The sequence below is a fragment of the Cylas formicarius genome, unplaced genomic scaffold, assembly GCF_029955315.1.
Source record: "Cylas formicarius isolate icCylForm1 unplaced genomic scaffold, icCylForm1.1 PGA_scaffold_1__22_contigs__length_36826433, whole genome shotgun sequence".
NCBI classification, from domain to species: Eukaryota; Metazoa; Arthropoda; class Insecta; order Coleoptera; family Brentidae; genus Cylas; species Cylas formicarius.
The window spans coordinates 18,737,151-18,758,676 of record NW_026844264.1 but is presented as its reverse complement, the minus strand read 5'-3'; the positions used below and the strand labels follow the sequence as shown (position 1 = coordinate 18,758,676).

General features: G+C 33.0%; 1 protein-coding gene across 2 annotated transcripts in view; it reads right to left on the bottom strand.

Moving 5' to 3' along the window:
• The window catches only part of LOC132697375 (gastrula zinc finger protein XlCGF53.1), a 343,567-nt gene that overhangs the window by 187,469 nt on the left and 134,572 nt on the right, over nt 1–21,526 (bottom strand). The window contains exon 2 of one of the 2 annotated variants that reach the window (XM_060662825.1): nt 8,032–8,127. The exons of the other annotated variant lie outside the window; for it this stretch is intronic. The gene's annotated coding sequence lies outside the window, so the exon portion shown is untranslated. The remainder of the gene's footprint in view (nt 1–8,031; nt 8,128–21,526) is intronic. 2 annotated transcript variants of the gene reach the window in all.

Here is a 21,526-nt window from a genome sequence, read left to right as displayed (position 1 = left end):
AAACTCTTATGGGTACAGTTTTGCTATGGATTTTAGGAATTCGAAGGCGCTATTAAGCGTCTAGTACACACGTACGTTGCGTCTGTCTCGGTCACGAAAATAATTAAGTTGTTCCCCGTATCAAGTTTCTGTTGATAGTAATTACCGGTGTGCTGAACGAAGCGTTATAGTGTGGGAAACGAATTAAATATTTTTTTATGAAACTTGTTAATGATATTCACTTGTTTTAATTCAATTTTATTATAGGCTTTAAACTTTGAGCTCTTAATATCGAAGATTGCACCGTAGAAATTTTTTTGGGTCTTAATTGCTATAATAGCGACCTACAAAATCAATGAAACCACTACTAGAAGCTCCTACCACATGAGAGTTGTGCGCAAACTCTTGAATAGTTTTCTATTACGTAATGAGATGGCACTACGGACAACACGTTAAACGAATATAATATCGAGAGGTGTTACAGAAGTTACTTAGGATAACAAACATTTTTTTTACAACACATTTTTTACTAGACTTACTAGATTTAGATGGAGAGTTAATTAATTTAGTTTTAATAATTTAGTTTTAGGCAGTTTCTATTCAAATACGCTTCCCTAAAGTTGACTAATTAAATCAGAGACCATTTACAGCAAGAGAAACCAAATTTCAATCGTCCAGGAAGCATTTATGAAAAATTTGAAAATAAGGGTACATAAGAGAGATCCAGTACATAAGATCCTAAGACGTTAAGTACGAATATTATATTTTAGGGAGTTGTATTTTAATATTTATTCACTTTGACGCTATACGTTATCCTTCAAAACCTACAGAACTGAAAAGCGCACATAACTCAAAATGATGAGTTTTTAAATAATTCTGTAACAAAAATCACTAAAATGTGACAATTTCGTGACAACAACAAACTTGGCATCTGCCATTCCTGTGAATGGCAATATGCTCTAAAATCTTTTGTTTAATGCGTGCATTGAATCCCACTTAGACTATAAAATTGAGGGTTTCATTCTAATATATGCATGCGATGATGACGTAGTCGTCATCTCTCGTGATTTCGACTGTATGCAAAGAGTATTAATTAATGCATCTCCAAAATTTTGTGACTAAATGCCTTGAGCCACATGTAAATAAGTGAGAAAACAGCCAATATTTTCGAAAGTTAAACGAAATTAAATAATAAATTAGACAATATTCACGTGCATGTGAACGTAAAATTTCTCGGTCTTTGACACGCCAAAACATGACATTAATAACCTCATCCCAACAAGTTCCGCAGGTTTCACCGCAGCGAGTCATAAAAAATCCAATTTAATAATGCGAAAACCAATACCTCGGCGTCAAAGACGTCAGGACCAATTATAATCATCTTTTCGAGAACATTTTGTCCAAATTAACTCAAAATATATACAATTACAACGCCGTAATTGTGCCGCTTAAAAATTTTAATTAGATATTCCTTGCGAAGGTAGAGGTACTCGTAGTAAGAAGTAATTCAAGAAGCCAATAGCTTGTTATAAACACCGCGTTTTACTTTGGTGAAGTTCGGTAGTGGACCAATTGCACTATCGGTATATATTTACACTTGAAAACTGAAATGGAGTTCGCAGTTTGCATTACTGCTAATTTTCCATAGTATCTTAATGTATGACGGTTAAAAATGATTATTTCGAATTTAAATTTATTACTGGAACTGGAAAGACTTGCAGATTTTTTATTTGATTGACTGGATGTTTTAGATTTAATTTCCTATTTTCCTCATGATGCTCTTGACAAGTTCTTGAAACATGTCGGTCTAATCACTTTTGAACTCCATTTTTCACTCCTTACTTTATTAATTTATTCCGATGGCTATAAAACAATTTAAAATTTGAAATACTCGGAAATTCCTCTCTGGTAAAGGCTAGAGCATTAGAAGAGAACAGAAAGTTGAAAAAGATAACAAGAACTGGATAACGCGACTTATAACAGACAAGCTTAATGACAAGAGTTCAGTAAAACGTAGAAAGATGTTTTGGATGGTAAGTCATTCATGTATTATCAAATCTGCATGCAATGGATGCAAGGAACCAATAATTGCATAAATTTACAATCTTGTTCAAGCCAAAAGAATATTCGTTCTTAAAATAAAATTATTATTATATGTATAATTAAAATAATATATTATATATATTATTAAGAAAGAATCTCTACAGTGTTATTAACAAATAACAAAAAAGTAAGAGCTCGTTAAAAGGATTAGGACAAGTGATACTATCTGGTGAACTTTGCAGCAAATATTATTTTTTAATTTGGATTTTTAAATATTTGGTACAAAAATCTATGCCAACTAACCTAAAACTAAACCAAAAAATCTAAGATTTGAAAAGTATATACTATATATTTACAATGAAAAATAAAAAAGAAATGTAAAAGCTTATATTAAATTTTTTTTAAAATTTAAGACGTAAATCATAGTTCCGCAAATATTGCAATTAATATTTGTAACTTTTAAATTATAAACAGAATTCCTTAACTCTTTAATACTTATTGTTTTTCTGAAACCACTTAATCATATTTGACGTTTTCTCTTTCTTTTTTTTTATTCAAATTTAAATATTTATTTCGTTTGAAATATTTTACTGCACGCAAAGTAATTGACGGTGACTATATCGCATTTGGTCTACTGATTTTTCCTAAGTTAGGCAAATGGACAAGTTGTCTATTAAAACCATCCGAATTGTTCCAGGTTCAATTGAATGTACAATAATAACTCAAACATTTTTAGTGGAAACTAAAAATAGTAGCAAATAACTACATTGTTGAGGACTTAAGAAAATTAGAAGCGAAACAAAAATTACACTTTTGCAATTGCCAAGCGAAACCAAATATCCGGTCTTTAACTTTTAAGAGGATATATACGAGGTATATTCAAAAAGTAAGGTAAGTTTTAAGTTTTATCAAAAGCACTTTCTGGTAAAGCGTTGAGTTCTTCCAGCGATTTTTTCTCCTTCCTTTCATGAATTTCTTGAGTTTTGGGAACAGGAAAAAGTCGCAGTGGGCTATATCCGATGAATATGGTGGCTGAGGCAGGATTCTGGTTTTGTTTTTTTCCAAAAAGTTAGATACAAGCAACGATGAGTGAGCAGGTGCATGATCGTGATGCAAAATCCATGAATTCCGGAAGTTTTCTTCGTATTGCTTTAATTTGAGGTGATTTTTTCGGTCTTGGCGATTCTGGGTTCTTCCATTATACCCACGATTTGTCACCAGTTATGAGGACCATCATTGACGTCGTTTAACAGCGATGCTCCTTCGACCGTCCTTTTGTTCGAAATTAAGCAGTTTGAACACCATTTGTTTTACTTTTTCAACGCTTTCATTTGTTTTTTATCAGCAGAAAATCGGCGAGCACATAATAACCAAAACACGTCTCACAAAATTAGTAAATGTGCAAACATAACAACAATAACAAAATATTGAAGATCGAATGTACGTAGCCCGCCCAATTACAAAAGTCACCTTACTTTTTGAACACACCTCGTATAGAATAGTGCACTGATAATTACAACAACTTGTTTGGTCATGTTGGGAAGATTCATGGCACCCATTGAGAGGTGGAGGCAAATTTGCACATTACTATGCATAATTCGATGATTCGATGATTCGATGATTCTATTTAGACATTTTGAAGGAATATTGTAATTTTGTAAGTAAACGATGCTAAATCTTGATGATTTTAAAACTTTATGTGCGTCCTGTTTTCGCGATAATTTGACGATTCTCAGATGGCTTTCACCTATTTTAGGAACATCTGCGTTGTTATTAGGCATCCAAACATCTCAAATTTTTTTCATATTATTATTATGTATTATTATGTATTATTTGACTTAGCGTTTTTATGTTGACAGCCACACCAATAGGTTGTCAATGACAGAAACCCCGCTGTCTCTTCGGGTCGTAATTAATTAGAACGTTGAACTTATCGACCACCTGCGAGCACCATTGTTCGCGCTTAAGTGAGACGAACGAACGAAGAAAGTATAAAAACATCGCACCAGGAAAAATCGTGCAGGTTGACCACGCCAATTTCTTAAAAGAAATCGGGTCAGTTATCTCGATTTTAATAACAGTCAATCAGCTACTTAATTAACGGCAACGTTTTGTTTGAAGATCGTAGGAATCGATGGCAAAGTTATTTAATAATAGTACAATTAAAACCTTTTTAACGATTTAATTATTTCGTTCGATAGAAAAAGTCGTACGTGCATTGTGTTATGTGCTTATCAAAATTAGTTCTTAGAAGAGATATGCGATATAATACATGTTTTAACAGAAGTATCTTTATATCGGCCACGTGGTGACTTGTGCTTTTCATGTTTTAGTACAAAACGACTCAAAAAGTTATGGACGAAATTAGAGCCTAACTTGATATTTTTGGAGTATGAGTCATTTTCAAAATATTCAAAAAAAAATCGGTTACGAACTAACAAAACAAAAATCACACAATATTAAAAAATCACACAATATTAAAATAAATCAAAGTAATTTTGTTCGTTGGTAGGATGAGTATGGATGTTATGGGCAAATGTATGTTTGTTTTAAAAAAGAAACTTGGAAATCTTGAAAGCCATATTTTTTAGGCTAGGTTTATAAAGCTTTTTTACTTTATCCACGAATAAGCTCTTAAATTTAGTATATGTCTTTCAAGTATATATTTTTATCTAATATTGAGACGGAATTGCAAAAATATAAAATGAAGCAAAAAAATACAAAATAAATGGAACGGAAACTTCAGTGCAATATTCGTTATAATACTAAATATTTTTAATATATGTGCAATTATAAAGGGTGTTTAATAAATGCCTAGCTTTCATCTTTTATTTTGATAGAATGGAATACATAGATACATAATTAAAGTCCTTCGAATTCCATCAACTATTACTATAACTATTACTACTACTACCAACTACTAATTTATATTTTATGTGCTTGTAAAACATGCAACTGAACTGTCAAATAAAGCACGGCATTCTAGTAAGCAACTGATGCTGGACATAATCAGTAAGATTATTATAACATTATTTTTTTCTTGAAAAAAAATCCAGGTCTATCGAAAAACATAAATCTAGAAATACTGCCAAAAAACCAATACAAATTTCAACTAAACATTTAAATTTCTGGACTCCAGAACTTCCTCTCGTTAAAACCTCGTTGCTGAAAAGTGGGTTGACCTCTCAGACTGCAACTTTCACATTCCAACTTCTACTGAAGATCATTCTTCGCAAGTAGCCATGAAAATAATTTTCATAATAATAATAATAGTTAATTTCTTTGACATACCCAACAAATATATATACAAAAATAACGTATAAGTAGCGCAATTTTTGGAACCACTTCTAATTCTTTGCGGTATTTTTTATACATCATTTTCCATTTAAGTAAATAAAAAAACGAAGGAGGCAATCTTCTCGAAATTCATTCATTTGGGTTACCATAAGCATTAAACCTTACATCCGCCATAAAACGTAGATGTGAGCAAGGTACAAAGGAAGCTACAAAATAGTCTTTAATTTTAAAACCATTTATCATCCGGCAAAGTGAAGCTTGTTTGTAGCGTTACGTTAGAAATGTGCATGCAAAGCCTAATTTTGATTTTTTTTAATATTCGCCAGCGGGATTTTGATAATTATATTTTACGAGTGTCCTAAAATCAACATCTGGTCTCTAACTGTTTAATTGAGTATCATAAAATATCTTCTGAGATTATTTTTATGGCACCTGCAACGGAAATGTCAAATAAATTAATTGCGTTTTGTGGTAATAACAGAATATTTCTAATATAATTAAATCTTCTTTCTAATATAAAATTGTGTAAATTACGATTTGTTATCTCTCACTTCAGCACTTACGACTTTAGCAATATTTAATAAAAGTATCGCTTAGAAATATCCAGACTTAAATTGAATATGGCTTGAACTGCCTGGCCCACATTGCACGGCTTAAACCAAAAATGAGTAAAAATAGCAAATTTGTGATATTTTGAAGTTTCATATTAAGTTACTGGTAAGTAAATAGGCAAATAAATAAGTAAAGGCAATTAATTTATTCGATACTTATCGCGTGACTAAAGAAATAACAGAATAGTTGAGTCCGACTCCCTCTGTAGTATAGACGAGCTGAAACTCGCTATTTGTCCACTACCGATACACCGACACCTTTTCTGCTTTTTACATAAAAGGTAGCGGTGATTTCTGACTGCGCACGAAGACTGTAATTTGTTCGGCTGTAAAAAAGCGCGGCCGCTAACTAATGACACGTAACCACGCGACAGGCACACTTATCAAACGCAGAAAGAAGAGGCATTTTTGAAACGGATCACAAAGCATTACCCAAATACATAATGAAGCTGTAGGTGGTCTACATCATTTTGCATTTCTCGTTGAGACTTTATTTTGTCGAAACATTGACTTTAAAAATCATTAATTTTTTGTCGAAGGTTATCGCAAGGTATACGCGACATCAACCACTTAAGCACCCACATTTCATTGGTTTATCAGATGGCTTACTTTCGTAATGAGCGTCACTGAAGAAAAACCTGAAGTTTCTTTGTGACGATAAGGCGTCAGTGGGAATACTGAATTTTTGAAAGCAAAAGGCGGTCACAGTGACGTGTTTGAAAGGGTTACTGTATATCACCGTTAAGCGAGATGGGAAATGTTAAATTGTTGAAATAATGGACGTCCTCCACCAACTTTAACCAAACATTCACACATCTACCAAATTGAACTAGAATTTACATACTTCGAAATCCTAATGGTGGGAGCTCGGAAATAGATTATTTTCGTAGGTTAGAGAGACAACAGAGAACTTAAAAAATATCTGATAATCTTTTTCTTCAGTTGGTAAAGGAAACAACTCTCCACAAACATTTAACTTGAGCGATAAAAATGGCTCAGTCACAGTGGATGGCAGGATAGACATTTCTGAAAAATATTATATTAAAGTATTATCATCGATATCATCATGTATATTGGTCCATCTGTACAATAATAATAATAATAATAATGTTTTTTTACTTCCTACTCTAAAATACCCAAGTATGCAAGCTTGCGAAACTGTCGTTATCCAGGGTCTCCAACCGCAAAGCAATTTATTACAAAATATTTTTTCTACTGCCGTCTGTAAAATACCTAATTAAACACCGATCTAGCGCGCGGGAAGCGTCACTTTACCATGTCAGTTTCGTTTCCCATGAATCCGAGCCACTTCGGACATTTCCGGGATTTTATCGTGCGGATTTGGAAGCAATCGGATGATTTCGGAGATATTTCCCACGCTTTGAATTTTGACGTTTGTCAATTCTGGCGGTCATGTCAGTAAATGTATTTGTGTTGTTTTGCGAAAATGTATCCAAAAACTGACGGTGGTAGAAAAAGTATAATATGCAACACAGCTTTTTAACTCACTGGTTTATTAAAAACTCGCTCCGCTCGTGTCAAATAAACTAGTGAGTCAAATATACATGCATAATATACTATAAGTCACTCGTTTATTAAACACTGGATCCGCTGCGCTCCGCTCGTGTCAAGAAACTCCTGAGTCAAATGCCGTTTACCGCACTTGTTGCATAATATACTATAACGGACTATATGCATGTATAAATGTGTTTGTTGGATTGTCATAGGCAATTGAAAATGTTGATTAAACTAGGTATTTTGAAGTTTCGACTGGTCAAATGTTTAGAGTCGTCTTAAGGTGAATACTGTATTCTTACATCTTGAAGTAAATAATCAAGGCAATGGAAGTCCAAGACATTTATTTGCACTTGCAATTTACATAAACATTGTTTAGGAAAGACATAAGACTATGGTCTGTAAAGGTGACATTTACAAGGTAGTCTGGAAAACTTTTCTAGACTTATTAAAGGAAATGAAAGCAAATCATAGAGATACACAAAGTCAAAATTAGTTCTGTGTCCCAAAGCATTTGACCAGTGAGAATATCTTAAGGCTTTTGTGTTTGCGTAATTTTACGGCAAATAATGATATGATCACTGACCTGAACTGAACATTGTAGGTCATCCGATAGGCCAGGTCCTAATTACAAGCACTCTCTTTACCTTCGAACTTTGGATTGGGTCTGACCACTTACCGCCTGAAAAAAAAAACACGATAATTTAATAATTCCATTACATAAAAGCCAGATTTGCTAAATTAGACAATTAACTGGATTTAGTTATACTATGTCAATTTAGCATTGCTAACATGGCTTACTATTTGGTGAATGAATTCTCGTAAAACTAGACAATATACAGTGTCATTACATTTTCAACATTTTAAACATTTTCAACCCTAAGCGTTGAGATTGCATGTATAACATTTTTATCAAAAATTCCGTTGACACTCCGTAAACACTTTATAGCTGTAAAATAATGTTCATTCACACGCCTATAAGACCGACGTCTTTTTTTTTTCGGATAGCTTAACCTTTTTTAGACTAACCAAAACTAACTAATAGTTTTGATGCATTACAATCAGTACAGAGAATCATTCTTAAATGTTTAATTAACAATTAATCAATGTCATTAATTCCGACCATTGCCGAATCACAACTGCCTAACGGCATCTACGTATATTGGTCTAGTTCGTATCAACGAATTTGTTTCTGCCTGACCACTTCCTGGCCCAGCCCTGCCTAATGACTCCTTGATGGGTTCAATGCGTATGGCGCTAGGGTCCAGCATAAGATACCAGGGATGTTTGGTTTTGATACTAGAACAGAAACTCACTCGATCTGATACTTGTCGTCAATAACCACTGACGAAACGCGGATTCCTTATTTCAATCGTGAGACCAAAAGTCAATCTAAGAAATGACGCAAACGTGCAAAAAGGACGCCCATTAAAAGCGCTTGAAAGGGTAATGCTTAGTGCCTTCTGGAATTGCGAACGAAATATTTGTGTGAATTATCTGGACAATTAACGCAACATATTATTGGAATTTATATCTCGTTTATTTCCAATAACGAATTTATATAATCAATCCATTTAGCAAACTTTTAAAACCTACAGCATTTTGAACCACAACTACTAGCAGGTCAGTTTGTACATATTGTAAAAACCAAAAAATTGATCCATAACACTTAAGCTTAATTTTTAGAAGAACGTTTCAGCTTGAGTCGTTTCGAAATCTATTTAAATTTAGTTCAGCACGTACGTCTAGCAGTGCATTTTATTCAAGTCGAATCCAAGGACGACTGGATCTGTCTAACTGTAAATAGCTGTCCCTCTGCGTGCACTTCCTGAATCATGAATAACTGCGGTGGCAACGTTGCCAATGTGCATCTGTTTCCTAAAAAAAGGGGGAATTGCATTAATTTACGGACACCACAATACATTTTATGAGTTTATTTTTCAATGTTATTTTTCATAGCCAGATAATATTATAGCAATAGTCTTAGGCGGAAGGACGAAAGGAAAGGAAAAGTAGAAATAAATCGCAAAGCATTAAAAATGGGTATAGGAAATACTCAATAAGAGGTGTAGATTTTTGCAAGATCTTTCATAATGCAAATAATATATAGGGTGTGCCATTTAAGAAATTGAGATTTTTAAAATTTAAAATGATCCAAATATATTCGTTTATTTTGAACACCCTCTAGCATCTTTGAATAATGCTAATATCGAAAAAATAATGGCGCTATCGTAATATAAGTATGAAAACAAGTTTTTATTATTATTTTATTATTATTTAGTATTATTTAGCATTTTCTCATTACTTTTGAAACTAATCAGATAATTAACTTGCATGCTTATAGTCACCGAGTGGAAAAAACTGTGATTAAAGAGGGTGAAGTACCTCCTCTTATCTTTAAGAAAGACCAATTCGGTGTCAGTAAATGGCCTGTACTTTGTGAGTGCCAACACACCATAGCGGTTTTGACGATGGGATGGCAAATTAGATATTAAAACAAATAAAATTAAATGGCTAATACTCTCACTACTTTAATTCTAGCGTAATGACAATATGTTAGTTTCAACCAGCCGAAAAACCGTCATCGAACGATCACGCTTATACCTGGCCAGTAATTAAAATACGTTCCAATCGAGACTTGACAATAATTTCAATACATGGTCAAAGTACAAAAATATTTTGACTGACATTAGCACATTGGGAGTGGATTATTGATTTTTAATAACACACCCTTGCCTGTTAACTATTTCAAATATTAATTATAACTTATCGTACTATTATTATTGGTTTCAATTACCTCTGAAGGATGAGTGACGATCGTATAAATTACCGGTTGGTGTTTGCTTTATCCCAACTCAGAGATGCTAGCTGAGGCAGACATAGACAAATTAATGAGGGTTAGGACGAGAAATGATTATTTCAAACTTAGTCCTAGCGATTAAATCAATCAAACCGATTATTTGTGGTTTTGATAATCCGCAAACTGATCCAACGTTTGTTACTTTTAGGTCCGCCATGAAACTATTTGCTTCCCACTATTGATGGCAGAGCGTGTTGACTGTTTGAAGTGAGTAATTAGTAAGCATTTTAAATAGTAACGTAGGAATTAATTTCAGGAGGGGTTGAAGTTAGATACCACGAGGCCATCTTGTGACAGACAATTTTCAAACTAAACGTGGCAACGTCACAATCGGCGATCTTCAACTGCTTCGAAGAATCGACCTACTGCAGAGGATCAGCTGTGACGGTAGGCGATCTAATTAGTTCTGTACCACATAATGAAGTTTGATAGAAACGCGCTTTATTGAAGTCACTTCCTTCATTTTGCTCAACTGTGACGTTCTCGGAAAACCTAACTGCGTTGACATTTTTGTGCAGTACTTGTTAACAATTGTGTTTCCGAGATGAAATTTTTCTTAGAAGTTACCTGAAACCGTTAAAATATTATTCTTAGTCTATTGTTTCCTGCAAAAAAGACTTTCACGTGCATTTTAACTAAAGTAAATTTCGCCGAAATATTCGTGGATTTATATATTTAGCAAAGTTTGGCAGAAGCGATGATAATGGCAGATTGATCTTTGAAGAGTTCTACACAAAAAAGAATTCCAGAAAATATACATATAGCAATGAACATCTTTAAGTATAGCTTAGTTTTTGTTAGTGGTCACTTTAGTTCCGTAAGATTTTTTTTGTTAAAACACCATTTGGAATTGAATCAATAAATGAATTCGGCACGAGTTGTAGGAAAACATTTTTAGGATATTCATCCAAGAGTTCCATAAAGCAAGCAAAAATAACATAGGAATAGCGAAATGATTGTTTGGTTGAAACATGATCCTATAAATCCTAAAAATACTTCCAAAAATGCTGCCATCGTTGAGTAAACAAAAGGCGTACCTTGTTTTTTGTCTCTAGGTTTCAACAATTTGACAATCTACTAAGGATATCCGGTACAGGTGCTTCGTCATTTAGGAGGAAGTGGGTGAAAGTATAAGGTTAAAACTTTAAATTGGTGGTCTCTGTATAAATCTTAAAGCTAATTTCAATATCAAGATCGAAATATTAAAAACCCAATACATTAGTACTGGGCATTGTGCTGTGAATATGGGTTTGTTTTATGCAATTATTTGTGATTAGTTATGTATTTTTTATTCAAATTTGGTTGGAAGCTTTGGTTTTTCCAAGAAATAATTATCCGTTCCCAATCTGTAGTTAACGACACGGTTCAGTAAACAACTTCATCCAGTATTTGACAAAGCAAATGTACAATATATAAATTTTGATCAAAAGCTTTTCCACTACGGTATGGTCAAAAAGTATCAAATCTAAAGCCAACGGCTCTGAGCATGATGTCAATAATTTACCAACAAGCGCTGAAATGTGGTTTAGTCGTTTAATGTCGTCGATTAGCCAGCCATTCGCGAATACAGCGCCACAGTCAACAAACAAAAAAAACATACGGCGATCAAGAGGATTTTATGAGGCAGACACCGTTACCTTTAACTACCCTTTTTCAGTTTATGGCTATAAATCAGATGAGAGTATAATTTAAAATTAAACGAAAATGGGCGGCTGAGCAACAACTCAGAGGTATCGATCTTTGCCTTAGATCTTAATGTTGTCAGTGGTTGATTTATTACGTTAGATATGGTTCGTTTATGGGGAATTATGTAACTAACGGTATCGGTCGCCTTTAAATATGGGTCATATTCAAAACGTACCAATATGCGGCAACAGGTTTTGTATGTGGTTCAGTTTTCATAGGAAACGCTCCGTTTTATGGGATCTACAAGAAAACAATAGTATAATACGACCAAAAATATAGTGCATTTATTGCTTTGACGTTTTAAGTATTTTACAGTACCTTAACTGCAAAACTTCGCAGGACCGTGGCAAAACCCATCCCAACAGAAATTTATTCTGCATTAAGTAGGTCTTGCCTGATATGGACCGTAACGAATATTTGTAGAAACTTGAAATTTTTATTTGAAACGTAAATCAACCGTTTTAAATTTAATTAAGCATTGATGCTCCGGGGTATTTTCAAATAATTGTTTATTTTAACATCAGGCGATATGTATGTATAACACTGCACCAAAATTTAGTGATAGTACCATAAACGTAATTTGGCAAGAGGTAGCTAAAATATCAGTACAAAGCTGGTCTAACTATGAAAAACGAGTACTAAAATAAGAAAATATTTATTCTAAATTATTAGTGGCTGAGTTGATCGGGAACTAGGTGACGACAGTAGCGATAGTGACGATTCTTTATTATATTATTATTATTAAATTTAATATTATGTATATTAATAATTATACTATGTAGAAATCTATTGAAATAGAACGTAGTAAATTGTTACTTTGTACTAATAAATTCCTAGGACGGTCCTGGAATGGTCATGGGTAGGGGTCTGCTGGGCAGGGTGTTCTATAAGGGGCTGCGGAAACAGTAGGCAAAGTTAATCACTGGATCGGTTGTGAAAACACTATATTTCTGGTCGAAGTATACTAAACTAAATTTTACATTGATATCTTAGGCTGTTTAAATGATTTCCTATTTAACTAACTAATCTAGTTAAAAAAATGGTTAAAAAAAATCAATTGAGCTCTAAGTACTCTTGTAGAAAAATTTCTTTTAAAACTATGATGTACTGAAATAGTTTTTTTCCTATATATAATTATGAAAGTAATTCCGAACATATAAAATAGTACTAGCCACCTTAATTTAACAGTAGAATATACCTAGCAAAAACATATGTTAAACTGTTATTGGGAATTGTGTGAAAATTCAGCAAAACCTACGTATCTATTGAATAAGAAAAAAAAATTCTGGGGTTTTATAATTTTTTTGAGTTATTAACAATTGATTGTTAATTTAGTGTTAGTTAAATTATGCTATTATTCTAGTTAGTAAAACCTATATTAGAAATATTTATTTACAAAAAGGATTTTGAAAAAGATTCCTTAGAATGTCTTTACATTAACAAAAAAATATATTCATAAAAAATAATAATCAAGCTCATAAAATTGAGGTTAGTTTTGTCTTTCGCCTGTGGAAATGACTTCTCTTATCAACGATGACCATTTTAAACCAACTTACATATTGATGATTCCATCATTCGATTCTAAAATACGTTTCGTTACTATAAATAAACGTCTGGAAATGTGTCGAATCGAGATCCGATATTTTTCCAATTAAACCAGTATCTCCGGTACTTTCATCGCATTGTCACTACCAGCAATTTCCGCGGCAGTCATTTAAAATCAATTTACAGTAAACATCGTTTGCAGTTGCTCGTGACGTTACAAGAATTCAATAATTATACAGGTGCAAAACACTGTATACGAATATAATTTTATTCCATTTAGTGTGGTCCGTTATCTAAAATTGTAAGACTCCAAAGTACTTATATATTTCCTTCGCGCTTCCTAAAACACCTGCAACTTGGCGCTATTCTGTAATTTTCGATTATATAATAATATAAAAACACTTCCATAAGCGACGGGCGAATGCTGAAACAGACGGGCAATAGAATGCGTGGAGATATCTAAAATTTTTATGACGTTTTCATAATGAGGCATCGGTCTAACGAGGATTATTCCATTGTTATGTCCCGGTCAGTTCGAAAGCTTTCCCGGCTTATAGGCTGCATTTTTTTTAATTAAGTACACGGTTAAGTTGGTACAAAATTTTACTTTAGGGTGGCAAAATTACAGCCAAAAATAGTTTCTATCAAAAGTTTGTGCTAACTTGTAACTTGCAAACTGTGCATACTACCGGACGCTCTAAAATGTTATGACCCTTGATCTAACCACAGCACGAAAACTGCCTAATCATATTCGATGTTCTGTTTTGGTTAGTTTGGATAGGTTTAGTTATTTTTGAATTGCTGATTAAGTGAGTGGGAGAATCTGGCCCTTGAACCCACAATAACCAGATGACGCTGGATTGGATCAGTTTTCGCGCTGTGGCTAGATTAGGGTCATAATCGGTTAATGCCTACTGGTCAAGAAGGGTAAATAATCTTATCGTGATAGATCATACCTAATTATTTGTCCCACACAACTATACAAAACTAGTATCAAAACTATACCATTTTAAAAATGAATACCTCACAGTATTAATGCAACCCAAAGAAAATTAAGAGTGATTTAAATATTATAAGGTCAAATTGAAATTCAACAAGTTGGTATATATATAAAAATGTGGAAATCTAATTAAAGTTTTCCAAAGCTATCACGAGGGAAACTTCGGCAATTTAAAGATCAGCAGCCATAGCATATAATATGAACCCCTACATATAGCGAAATCTCTGTCCAAAAATAGCGAACAGTTTTGCAACCGCGTTTCGAAATTTCAACAGTTCATGTTCATAAATTTGTTTCATAGATATTTTTCGACTTTATGAAATTTGTACTGACTGTGTCGATCGAACAGAACAGTATCCGAATTATATTTCACTCACTCTGTTTTTAAGTTTTTGTAAAAGGCATTATTTTTCCATCAGCCGGATTTTTAAAACTTAAGGCAGTTTTTAGTATCTGAACGAATATGTTCGTATTACTAACAAAAAGTTGATCTGAACCCCAAGAAGTGAAAACACTTCCTGCCACTAATGATTGCAAAATTCATTAAAACCAACCTATTTCGTTTAATAATTTGTTTTTAATGGAAAAAGGATAACATGACTTAAGAATCAAGAACGATAATAGAATCGCACTGAACCAGTTGCGCATACGCTTAAGAAATTAATCGATTTGAAATTAGTTTAAACCATAAAAATCCAAAACCAGTTTAAAGCCCACACGTTTTGCATTCAAACTTTTTTAAAACTGAAAGGGATATTACAGTTGAAAACGTTCTGTTTCAAACAAGAGTGGTAATTGCATTTCAAACTGTTTCATGGCGGGTGACAAAAGTGCTCAAAAAACCACAAATCAATAATTCAATTACTTAATTTTCTATTTCTCTCAATCCAAACCTAATTTGAATGTCAATACCACTTGATGTGACTTTTTTTTAAGGCAATACACGCCTTGGGCCTTTCCTGCGGAATCGACAAACTGAAAGTTACTCCTTTTTCCTATTCCACAATTGTCAGTTAATATCACGTCGTCAAGAAACTAATGACTTCTAGCTTTTCGTGAAAATTGTTGGAAAGAATCTGTAGGTTATACTAAATAAAACTTTTAACTTATTTAAACAGCACAGCATAGTGCCTATAAATTAGTCAGGTATGATACTACATTAATCAACATTCTACTAAGGATGTGCGCTTAGAACTCATGGTTGACTTGCCTACCGAGTGGGAATGAATGAATCGTTGTCAATAACTAAGCTTCAGACCTAACTGGTTGATGTGATATTACACATCTAAACTTTTCCTTTCGGATTTCATACTTTTTTCTAATAATATTGTCACAGCCTACTGTCCATAACCGGATTGGTGGTTCGCGATAAAAACGTTGGTTTTATTTAGTGGACTCGACTAGAGAACAGTAATACTCTCCGGGGCACACTTTAGAGGCACTTTAAAAGATGGGGGATGCCTAGTTAATTAGGATCCAATCGCTTCAATTATAGTACACCAAACATAAATTTAAAACCTGTTTGAATATATGCAGCCAACTGTACGTTTTTGGCAATGTATCAGGATACTCTACAACCTTTCCATTTTTCTGTTCTTCTACATGATATTTAGATGGCGCCATCTACATGTGCTAATTGGGCGCTATAAGGTTCTATTTCATAATATACGTTTTTAGTTAGTACGGCTCCATTTTTTAAATAAAAAGTTAATGCAGATTTACGTTTTTTAAAAAAACAAAGAGTAATAATACATATATTTCGATTAAAAAACTGTTGAGCTGATATCCATATTTTCCGAGTTTTAATCTATGATAAGCGCATTCTTTACGGATCAGCCTGTATATTATATGTGAAGCAACCTGGAGCAAACATATTTCTCCCGTCCTGGCAAAACATTGTCTGGCAGGAAATTAACGCTATGTTTATTGACACAAACCAACAGCATGACGTACTTTGAGATATAATTAATTTATTTGTCCCCACTGCCTTCGTATCGTATCCGTCATAAAGTCTTTTGCGTGTTCCGTAGAATTTTTTGTCACCGAAGGCTGACACAATCACGACTTCTTATCAGATGTGTTTCGTGATACGAATCGGTACGAACCGTCGACGTCTTAAATCTTACCAATGCAATGTACGAGAAAATGACATGATTGCTTTTAGCGATTTAAAAATAAATGTATTTATCGATGCGGGGTATTACATAAACAATTTCGACGAATCTAACGTTCCAATTTCTGCGGGGTGCTCACAAAGGTTTAAGATTCAAGGTTTCATAATTTGTCTACTAAGTTTGTTTAATCATTATTTCAAATCAGACATTCATCGATTTTCCCTTGAGAATTTCTGTTATCAAATAAAGTTCAAATTCAAAAGATGTATGAAGATATGTAGTTGCATTAAAGAATATTAATAAATTTCTTCCTAAAGTTAGAAAACGTCAATTACATTTAGGGAATTCTATTTAAAATAATAAAGTGCCCTGCACATCGAAGGCCGAGCGCATAGAACCAAAGAATATTTTCGAATTTCGATTAGATTTTTTTTCACTTTAATGATAACCGAATGACATTAAAAAGCCAAGAGATTAAAATGTTCGTCAATAATTGCGTCATAATTTCACGGTATTCACGGAAATATTACTAAAATAAAGATTTCTTTTAATAATAGGATTAAGCGTGTATTCTTTCTTTAATGACGAGGAGCTCTTTACTCTTCAAATTGCTAAGTTTGCAATTACTGTGCATAAAAGACTTAGTAATAAGTCCTTGTTCTAGAGAGAGAGGCAATGGACATGGACCAATTTTTTATGCCACCAAAAGAGAAGTTTAACAAATAACAACATTTTAAGACCAACACTAATACCTTTATATAAGCTATTAATTATACTTACTTATTTACAAAAATAAGAAGAGCTTTGGGAAATCATCTCAGTTTAAAATTTCATGGCAAGGACATTTTTAATATTTATTTAATTACTTTTTATTATTTGGTATTTATTAAATTATCAACGTATGTGAAGATTGGAAAAATAATTATAGGTTTTAGTTACCACATATGAAATGGTGCTACTGCCTAAGCACAAGTTAGTTAACTAACTTGAGGCTTGGTTAGAATGTTGACGGTTATTTTTTTTCTTTGATTTCTACTCGAGTGTAAGTTAAAATTTATCAATCTAAATTATTTGCGAAAACATTACCAACCCAGATTGGTCATTACGTTTTGAATGTTTTTTTGTGTTTGAGTTATAGATTATTCTCAAACCGCTATAGTTCCGTGGGACTTTATAACAATTCCACAAGCAGAACGATAAAAATGAGTTGAAGGCGCCTACGTAAAAATGATTCTTGTCAACGCTGTTGGTTGCATGATCTTGCACTCGAGATAACTCCTTGGTAAGTTTAGGTCACTTGGTCACACAAGTGGAGCAAATATTATCTGCAAGCAGTCCAGTTAGGCGACTCGGTACACACTCAAATATATCACCGTCGCCGTGCATCCAAATACAGCAATCGATCTCGAAATTTCAATATGACCATGGGGCACCATTGAAACCCCATTAAAAACAAATCCTCGGCATAGAAAACTTAGCGAAGTATGAAATCCCTATATATGTCCATAATAAACCAATAGTAACGGCATAAAGGTTAGATGAAACAAGTTCGGACAATTTCCGAACCATTCCACAATGACTTAACAAGTAAGTAGCTTGCAGGCACTATTAAATAAGGGAATTTTAAAATCCTGTATTGATTTATCTAACCGGATTGGTAGGAGTAAGAAAGCAGGGGCGTCGACTTTTACGAGATGATTGAACCAAGCACGATTCTCGAATTGTTATGCCGTCACACAGCCAACCTTTATGCACATGTTAACAAAAAGTTGCGAAGTCCTTAAAGTCATTAGAATTCATTCACCCATAAGTCATCAAACCTGAAATTTATTGCTAAAGGCTAATTCACCGAAAAGAGCTCTTTTTTGCACAGTTTGTACATTATGAGTTTATGTAAAAAATCTTCAATACGATGCGCAAACAGCTGTAAATGAAAATAGTTACCCAAGCAGCATAAATTTTATTTTTTTTTACAATTTCCTATACACTATATTTGTTGATTTGGAAAAAAAACATGCACACGTCAGGTCAGTTTGTTGACACGAAAAATATTCTGATTCAAATTAATTACAGTTTAGTCATTAACATAATCTTTTTTGAAAATATGACCTTAGAAAGATTTTTACTCTTATTTTATATTCTAGAACTTTATTTAATTATTTTTTAAGACATAATGGCTTGTAAATTTTGCAAATCCCTTAAAAATATCAATATTGTTTTTGAATTACAATAATTTAAATACCCTTTTAAAGCGCTAAGAACAACAAATTTTACGCTGCGTGATATATTCGAACAAAATGCTAAAACAATTTGTCTAATCATAAGATGATAAAAGTCATTTTATTTTGGTTACTCTAATTTGTTTCAATTTAACTAATGATTACAAAAATTATCTCGAGAGATTTAAACTCAAAATTGAGAAAATTAAATAAATAAATAAATTCTAATTATAAAATTAGTTTCTTTTTTTTTAATTAAGAATTTAAAAATACAGTGTGGTGGTACTTCAAAATTACGACATTCTATAAGTAGATCAAATAAGTAAATTCAATTGAATTCAGTTTCAGGCCTACAAATTTTGCCTGACTATTTTTTCCAAAACTTTGTTTGGTCCACCTCCGATAATTTAATTTTGGTAGTTGGAGGAGATTATGCATTTAAATACCAAACGGTTATCACACCTATTTGATCTCGGTTGGTGGGGTTGGTTCAAATGTTACCCATACAATTATAATTTAAACATACATTTCTATATAATTCGGATTTTGAGTTCTCCGAGATTCAAAACGTAATGCTTGTGCGGTCAATCACTACATTACTAACTTATTCTGTTGTAATTCTTATTTTAATTTTTTTGTAAGTTTTAACACCCACATCCTTTAGGTATAGGTAGGTTAACATATTTAATAGAATTTCTTAGCTATATAAAAAATGCCTATGTGACTTCGTTGGTAGTTTCAAAACTGCTTCGGATTCCGCCTGAATGTGGAATTCTTATCCGCTGCTATATTAGGCGATCGTTATGCTGACACTTGACTTAGTTTAACATGATTTAAAACATCCTTTTCTTCCATTGTTTGGCACAACTTTAATTTTAACGATGCCTTAATTTACATATATTTACAAGTGAATACAAGCGAAACTGTGTTAGCCTAGGCGTCGCAGACGTTGCTAGAAGGCGTTTTCTTTGGGTGTGGATTACTTAAATTCAGTTCGCGCTTTTTGATGGAGAATTTGACTAACCGCTTTTATTTTGAACTATATTTTTCAATTTTTCATGGCGAATAACAGTTTCATGCTTTATTTTAAATAGTAAACAGCAACGCTATTATTAAATCCAAGCGTTTGTTTGGTAACATTTCTGGAGGCGTTAAGAGACGTATTCAAATGGTGCAAAAACAAAAACGTAAACATTTTCATTGCGGGAGCTATTACTCGGAAGTTATGGTCAACAGTGCTTCTGGTAAAACCGGGAGCTACACTACACTAACGGTTCAAGTTGTAATTATATGGCATTACTTTAATACATTGATACTTGTGTGGGTTTGTAAGTTACGCAACTAAAATGGTTTCAGGCACATACGAACATCTTGGGCACACAGAAGTCGTTTGCTTTACCTACATAATGGAACAGAAACGATCGGGCAAAAAAATATTGAGAAGACACCAAAGAAAGGTTCGTTGGAACGAAGACCGGCTGAAAATCGTACGAATATTTATTGTGCTCGGTTGATTGCTAAATTCTGAGATAATTTAATTTCATGCTATACTTTGATTTATGACGATCACGGTGTCTATTTTTTAACGAGCTTGTAGCCAAAATTTCGTCACGAATTTTGCATAAAGTACGACGAGAACGTGACGCATTTCAAAACGCCATATTCTCATAAACTTGACCTTTTCGTTAAGAGCACCAAGATCAAGGATATCGGAATATATTATTTTTCCACATAAATTTGTTTCGGATTATAAATGTTATATAAAAGACCGAGTTTTAGCAAAAGGTCAAATGGCTTAATGGTTTTCGAGTATACACGTACTTACAGTGTTTGTATAATTTCGTTTTAATTGCATATTTATAACGGAGTTTTCGCTTTGTGTCAGTCCCAAGGTAAAATTAAAGTTATATGTTCAAATTGATTTTAAAGCCGATATAGTGGCTCGTTTGAAAAGATTTGATTTGTCTTGAGAACAACTTTATTTAAAAAAAGTATAAGCGAAAAATTGCTGACATAAATTGAGTAAGGAAAAAACATTCTAACTAATTTAGAAAAAAAGATACTGAGAATGTTCCTGCAAAAAAACTATAGTCCAAATGCTATCTCAACAAATAATGTTTTTCATCATTTAATTAACGAGCAATAATAAGTCCCTGGATCGTCTTGCGCGAACACTTTTGATTGCAATAAATCCGGACAGACCAACCCGAAAAAAGTTAACATTAAAAATAAATATGAGGAAAATAAAATAGTGCCAAGCGTTAGCACTCCTTTTTTGTAGTAGGTAGTTTTAACTTGATCTCTGTAAATATAATTTTTAAAATATGGATAAATTTGCTATACAAATCGGTAGAAGGGCAATATATATCAATTTTATCAAATTCAGTTTCATCCTAAAGCAATCGTTGAAAATCAGGAAGCATTAAGTATTTTTCTAGGTTGCCTGTTTAAGTGAAAGAAAACTAAATATGGTTTTCACTTTTTTGTTTAAACCAGTCTGGAAAAGGTGGAGACACTTAATGTTCATGCCAATTTTAGCATACAATTTTAATATTGTGTGCTAGGCAAATCAAAATTCACTTTGGATAAGAGCCGGTAGTAAGAAACCCGTAAAAATATTAAAAGTCAATTCAAGGCTCGGTAAATTCAACGACTAT